Below are 8,234 nucleotides of genomic sequence, written 5' to 3'. Positions count from 1 at the left end.
TGGTAAATTCTTTAACTTTAATTTGGTAAATTCTCTGTTGGAATCTTCCAATAATAAACAACGATGTTATATATATCAGATGATATATAAAAATACTGAAATAAAATAGTGTAACACAACAACTTTACGAGGGCAGAATCACAGGCTCAACAAGTTTTCCTTAACACCTTAGTTCGCGGTTATACTAAAATATAAGTGATATTATACCCCAACAACGAAGATGTGTCAACAATACACAATCTACCCACTCTTTGAACTTAGTGATGTAGATTTTAGATAACCAAAATTAATGATTAAATGAAACCCAGTTATATCCGCAAGCGCACAGGTCAATAGTAATATGGATAGCAAATGCGGTTCGTTCCCACAGGGAGTGTGAAATACTCTACCAACTAATACCAAAACAAAATAATCAAATAGATAATATTTTAACGATTTTTCAGAAATTAGGGACAAAAATGAAATAATAATAATTCAAACAATAATGTGAAAGGGTTGTTAGGGTTTTCGATTTTCACCAATTCAATCATATAAAACTCTACTAATATCTATTTATTACTCAAGACAATTTTGAAACCAATCTCATGTCTCGGAAGATTGTATGTTAAATTCTCAAATATAGTTTCTCCGTTGTAATCTCCTTCGCTTCAAGGGTAGTGATTCTAAAGCATTACCTATCTATCCTTGCATACCACGTCTAGGGATTTAACCGAAGCACGAAATATCAATTCAAAAGCATAAATAATCTAGAAAATCACATGAACAATTAAATACCAAGCTATATGAAGAGAAATTACTAATCAATGAATTATTATTAGAAATATCATTGTTGAGTCTATATTATTAAATTGGTTTCCATCTCAACCCTAACAAACAATTTAGCAAACCATGGAGAAAAATGAAATCAAAACTGCAAACCCTTGTTTCTCCGCTTCACGGCTCTGCAGCCGCCCCCCCACACAACACAGACGTCACTCCACTGTTTTTATGATTCCTCCACTTCAGACATATTAAAGTGTACATGAGAATAATATATTCTTTCCTTATCAAATTGAATAATTAAAGTAAGAAGTATAATTCTTTCTCCAATCACAATTAATTTCCCTTGCATGTATCTTTGACCACCAACCAAAATGCATGTTCACAATCTCGTGCCCACTTTTAATATAATTCACTCCCACTAATAATGGTAAGTAAAATAATATTACTTCATTACTTTATTTTCTTCCATTTTCCATAATACCACTTCATTTCTTTATTTTCTTTCTTTTCCGAGTGAGAGTTGCATGTATGTGGATCCCATAATACTTCATGAATATATTGTCATGCCGTATACCATCTTGCAAAATCTTTTCACATTGAATACTGATTCCCTCTTGACAACCACAATATTCTCTCATTAATAAATTAACACCAATTAATTATCCCCATATATTTTTCTTCTGCATGTCATTACCCGATGGAGGTGTGCCACTAAGGAAACAATCTTGGATATTGAATTTGGAAGTGTAGCAGGTGCTTCAAAAATTAATGCGGCTACCTTTGGAAACTCAATTTTGTTCATGCTATACGTAAATTTACGCCAACACCGTTTTAGATTCATATTCACCATTTCGACTCCCTTCTGTTGTCATGGTAACTAGACTGGTTGCTGATATATGGAAATACCAAGCCAACCTCGTTTCATCATGGTGGTTGCTGATACATGGAGATACCAGGCCAACCCCGTTTCATCATGGTGTTTGCTGATACATGGAGATACCAGGCCAACCTCATTTATCATTGTGCTGCTGATATATAGAAATACCAGGCCAGCATATTTGATCATTGTGGTTGCTGATACATGGAGATACCAGGCCAACCCGGCTGCTGATACATGGAAATACCAGGCCAGCATAATAAGTGCTGCTGATATATAGAAATACCAGGCCAACATAATAAGTGTTGCTGATATATAGAAATACCAGGCCAGCATATTTGCCATTTTCGCCGCAAACACCATTAAGTCTCACATTTTTCTGTTTATTCGTTGGATGATCGATTTCACTTGTACTTTCTACAAAAGCACTAAAATAGTATTAGTAACTAAAATATTGAATCCTAGCTAATATAAATATGGGTATAAAATGTAGAATTTACATGCTTATCACTTAGCAACACGGAGTAGGATAAAATAAATAAACGATATGCAAAACAAATCAATCATAGGTGAAAAAAAGACAAGATTGTAGCTGCTCACTACACCATTTTCGGGATTAGCAACGGTTGCATGCGGTTGCAAAAGGGACTTGCAACAGCAGAGAGCCGTTGCGAAACTTGGCGTTGCATATTTTTTGCAACAGCTCTTATGCCGTTGTGGAATTTTTTTCGCAACTGTTTTCGATTCACCCACGTGTGTTTTTCTCCGGATTTGCAACTGTTTTGGCTGTTGCGAATCGGTTTCGCAACTGTTGACTGTTGTTGCTATATTTTTGTCGCAACAGCTTCCAGCAGTTGCAAAATGGAAAATTCGCAACTGCTCCAATATTTCGCTTTGCAATCTGTATGGACTAACTCCAATATACTTTTCTAGAGAATCAATTAGACAATCAGACTCAATCCAGACTAAAGTATATCGAGGAGTTAATATCTCTCTCTTGTTTTGATTTACTCGAGCTAATAGAAATAAGCGAGTCTTTAATCAAACACAAGGAATAACTTGGATGGTACCAAAGAACAATATCCAAAGATCAATCAATGACATTCAACAACCAAAGGTTGGATTACTCTAATTGATGATCTCACGCACAACCTGTATCATTTCAATTATAAAGATAAAACAATATAATGCAGAAATTGAAATAACAAAGACACCAGAAATTTTGTTAACGAGGAAACCGCAAATGCAGAAAAACCCCGAGACCTAGTCCAGATTGAACACACACTGTATTAAGCTGCTACAGACACTAGCCTATTCCAAGCTAACTTCGGACTGGATTGTAGTTGAACCCCAATAAATCTCCCACTGATCCAAGGTACAACTATGCTCCTACGCCTATGATCCCAGCAGGATACTGCGCACTTTATTCCCTTAGCTGATCTCACCCACAAGAGGCTTTGACAATAAACAAATCTGTCTCACACAGACAAATCTATCAAAGGATCACTCTGTCTCCCACAGATAAAACCTAAAGGTTTTGTTCCGTCTTTTGATAATAATCAAGGTGAACAGGAACCAATTGATAATCCGGTCTTGTATTCCCGAAGAACAGCCTAGAGTTATCAATCACCTCACAACAATCTTAGTCGTATGATAGCGAAACAAGATGTTGTGAAATCACAAACAATGAGACGAACATGTTTGTGACTACTTTTTATATCTTGCATATCGGAGATATCAATCTCAAGCCAATCAATCTGATTGTACTCGTACGATAGAAGATGCAAGATCAGATCACACAACTACGATAAAAGTAGTATCGGTCTGGCTTCACAATCCCAATGAAGTATTTAAGTCGTTAACCTTGTTTTATAAGAAGAAAACCAAAGGTTAAAAGAGAATAGACTCTCGTATGCAAACTAGTATCACACATAAGGTGTGGGGATTAGTTTTGCACAATACTAGATGTATCCTTTATATAGCCTTTAAAATCAGGGTTTTTCCTTGGTCACAAAGCAAACAATATCCACCGTTACATGAAAACCTGATTTAGATTCAAGATAATATTTCTCAACCGTTAGATCGAAAACTTAGATTTTTACACACTCTTGACAATACACGCTTCTAGGTTTGTTAACCGTACCCAAACGTATGCACTTGTTGGTTCAATAATAGTTAACCAAAAGGTTAGCCGTATGAGCATTTCATATCAACCATGTTCTTCTACACCATAACTAGTTCAAAGGACTTCAAATGAACTAGTTAAAGAGTTGTTCAATTGCAAGGAAATATTATGTACTACACAAGACACAATTGAAGCAAAGATGATTTGATTCAATTGAATCGGTTCATGAACTTTTATAGCCACGGTTTGCAAACTGCATTCCTTAGTATTTTTAAGTTTAAGTTCAGAAATCATCTTCAGATATATAACCTTATTAAGTTCGCAGACTAGGTTCGCGGACTTAAGCAACCGGGCAGAGTTTACAAACTCCAGCAGAAAATCTCGGCAAAAGACCTTCCGCCGGTTCGTGGACTGGGTTCGCAGACGCAGCTAGTTCGTCAACTCCAGCAGAATTTCTCGGGATGAGAAGTTCGGCAGTTCGCGGACTGAGCTCGCGGACTTGGAAACAAGCCATTCTTCCGGTTTCTCTTGATCAACAAAGTTCGCAAACTTTGGTTCAAGGAATAGGACTTATACATAAATGTGTTTCCACAATAATGCTTATGTCCATCATTGGTTATGTAATCTAAACTCTCATTTCAATCATTGAAACATTCTTAGAGGACGTTATACAGTTGTTACACCATTTCTCGTCAAAGAAATTTTCAAAGTGATTGAAACATATCATGACTTTCGTCACTAGGTAAAGATGAACTTGATCGAAGCGAAAATCTTACCAACACATATTTCGAGATATAGATAGGCGAGGTATACTCGACTCGAAATACCAAATGTGTATAATCCAAGTCTATATATTAGCATACGACTTCTTGTCTCAAAGAGTAGGAGATAGAGTAGATAGACTTTTGAGTGATAGATAAGTTCAAGTCTTCACATACCTTTTTGTCGAGAAGTTCCACCGGTTCCTTGAGTAGTTCTTCTGCTTGTATGATGAATCGCCATGAAGTCCTTGAGCTCAACTGCACTTTCTATCCTAGTACGAGACTTAGATATAATAGACTAGAAATCAAGACTTATAGTTTTGATCACTAACATTGACAAACATGCTTGAGATAGCAACGCATGCGAGTTCGACCGAGCAATGCTCTAACACTTTCATGATAATTTTATTTCACGAGTTTAAGTACCACCCATCTCGATGTATATCTATAGACAAACATTTCGTCAAAAATAATGCAATATTCTCCTTAGACCTCACCCAATCAATGGAAATAACGACAGTCGAGATTTGTTGCCTTAGGGAATTATGTCTTCAACGTATATGTATGGACTTCCCATTATACACGTTGTTTTTAGCTCTTGTTGTTGTAACTTGGCTATCATAATATATAGATATAGTCGGCACAAGCTTATGCCAGATAGGAATGTCTTCAAAAAAAAAATCTTAGTCATTCAACTTTCTCTCCTGCTTTTAAAGCAATAAATTATGTTTCTATAGTGGAGCGATCTATAAAAGTATGCTTGGAAAATTTCCAAGTAACTGAAGCTCCTGCTAGAGTTAATACATACCCACTTATAGGCTTAGTCTCCTCTGAGTCTGCTATCCAATTTGCATCAAGAAATCCTCGAAGGATGGCAGTGTATCCTCGTAATTCAATCATAAGAAAATGAATAAGAATCCTTAGTGATCCATAGGTCCTAAGATCAATTCTAACCAAAACCCAAAAAACACTAGTGATAAAAACACTTTCAAACTCATTTTCTATAATATTCTCACATTTGGAGTAAGACAAACGGCAAGAGAAAATTACATGCATATGAGTTTTTCCAGGGGTCTATTTGACTACCATCACCCAAACTACATATGTTCATGATTGCATTTTTCCCTTAAACAATATTTTTCCAGCTATTTTTTTCTTTAATTTTTAGATTTGTAAGTTCAAAAATCATTAGAATTGCAATATTCAATTTGCAATAGTTATACAAGTAAGAATCAAGATACTCGCTAATTCTCAAGGCTATTTTGACTAACATAGCCGGATAGCCTATGATAACTTATGTAAGACCTGATCCTCAATTTTATTTTGGCCAACTTACACCGTGCATTTCTTATTATCCTTGGGAACCCAATAGAAAATTCCTTATATGCATATCAATTTTTCAAGCATGACCTTTTGCCAAGATGATTCTGGACATAAGATGATCATAAATATGAACCGTAACAGCCTTAATAAGGGTTTTCCTACCAGCCATATTTAAGGTCTTAACTAACTTTCCAACTATAAAGTCCGCTAGTATTAATCTTTTCCTGCATTTTAGTAACAATCCTTTTAGTTGTTGAATATCTGATCAATATTCAAATATGGTAGATTAAATATATGTTCTGGTTAATGATGAAAACCTATAAGATTGAGGGGAAAAGACAGAATGTAACTGTGTTGGTTTAAAGATGCATAAACTAGTTACAGGCGTTTCAGTTTGGAATTGGAATTGTAGAGACTTGTCCATGTTGAATAGGTATCATTGATGCCTAACAGACATGTTCATTGTGAACGTGTTTTACTGATGCCTTTTTCCATGAGTTTTGAAGAGACATGTCCTTGTTATATGAAAGCTATAAAAAGGGTTCACGTAATACTCGAAAGTGCACTCAAAATTCTCTTCTCCCTCTTTCTTACACGAGTAGTAATATCAATTAGAGTTCAAGGGTGATTCGTCGATTGTTGTTGATCGCCGATCACGCAAAGGCTTGATTGTATCTTGGGAAACGATTTGCGCTCGATTCCACAACAAATTCTTAGTGAGTGGAAGTAAATAATGTTTTCAAGGAAAGTGATTACGCGACTTCAAACCATCGATATTTCGATTCCATACCCTAAGTTTCCAACATTAGTTACATTACCCATTGGATGAGAATGCCCAAGTGCTTACATGGGGAGACTCAAACAGCTCATAAGCCAGTGAACCAAACTGGGAGAAGAACGTACACAATTCAAAACTTTTTCAGTGAGACCTACCAACAGCAAAACAATGTTGATTTTTCAAATGCCAGCTAATTGCATCATAAGCTCTATAAAAATTAAGCATAAAGGGCCGTCCATCCCTTGGTGCCCTTCTTACTTTCAAAGGAGCGAATGATTTCCCTTACCAGCAAAACTATGTTGACTTTTCAAATGCTCGGTTGCCTTTAGCAGTATTATGATATCAGCCACCCACCACTATCCAGTGGGAACTAAATAGTCGATTAAATTATCAGCACTCTGGAAACCGTAAGGAGACATTTACGAATGCAGATTCAGAGATACGAACAGCATATGACACTTGTAAGTCCAAATTTTATTATCCATAATGTCAATTGAAAATAGTACATTAAGTTGGTAGTCATAACTGATATGTTTCCACACATAAATCAGGACCCATCCAACGAAAATTCAACATTGGTTAGTTTTCTAGCTCTAAAACTGGCAAAGACTTTTGAAAATTTCCTAGTCCTTAGCTATTTAATGTTATCTAAAAATGGAATCCTTGATTTCATTGTAGTTACATTATGATCCACCAAACACTTCCGTCTGCATATGAAAGTAGATTAATGTTGAAGCTCATTTTGACTTTCCCAAAGACAGATTTATAGGTACTGTAGCTCCTGCAACTAGTATTTACCTTCGAAACCCCAGTAGTAGTAGTACCATCTCATAGTGGTTGCAAACTGTCGTCGTGCATTATTTGTTGTTAATTAATTCCATTGCAGGAGTTCTTGCTCATTTTCAGCTCTATGTATTCACCGACGAATGCAGTGGCTAAGCTAGGCAACTTTTGGGAACACCGGGGAAAGTAGGGTCAATGGTTCTCACTGTCCGAGTTTATTTTTGTCTGTCATATAACTCTCTAAATTTTGTGTTTTTATTCGAGAATTTGAGTAGTCGTTTTTATTTGTTTTTTGCTCAGGAAAAATGTTTGTCCAACCAAATTGACCGTGCCAAATCAGATTCCAAATGTCACCGCAACTATCATATTCAGCAATACACCATTATTTACTGTACACTTTTATTTGATTTTTCTAGTAACAGTACAGAAATCTACTGCCTTAAGATAGTCACTACTGGACAGACCACGCAGCTTAATTTTTCCAATTATCATAAGCGCCATGCAAATTCAGCGTTCAAAGCTCAGATTACCAGCTACGTACTTTTATACCAATCAATAAAAGCGCTGAATACTTTACTTTCGACTTTTACCTTAAGAGCAACTGCAGTGGTGCGAGTATAACCAAAGACCAAAAAGGGAAAAAATGATTAAATTTTGGGTTTAGTATGGTGTGTGACGCTACGGTGAAAAAACTAAATTTGGTCAGACGTACATTATACGTTCGCCTGGTGTGGGGCATGGACTATACCAACGCCTGGTGTGGGACGGGTACTATACGTTCGCCCGGTGCATAAAAGTTCAAAAAAAAAAAAAAAAAAAAAAAAA

This window comes from Papaver somniferum, chromosome 10, assembly GCF_003573695.1.
Source record: "Papaver somniferum cultivar HN1 chromosome 10, ASM357369v1, whole genome shotgun sequence".
Taxonomy (NCBI): Eukaryota; Viridiplantae; Streptophyta; class Magnoliopsida; order Ranunculales; family Papaveraceae; genus Papaver; species Papaver somniferum.
Note: the sequence above shows the minus strand (reverse complement) of the source record.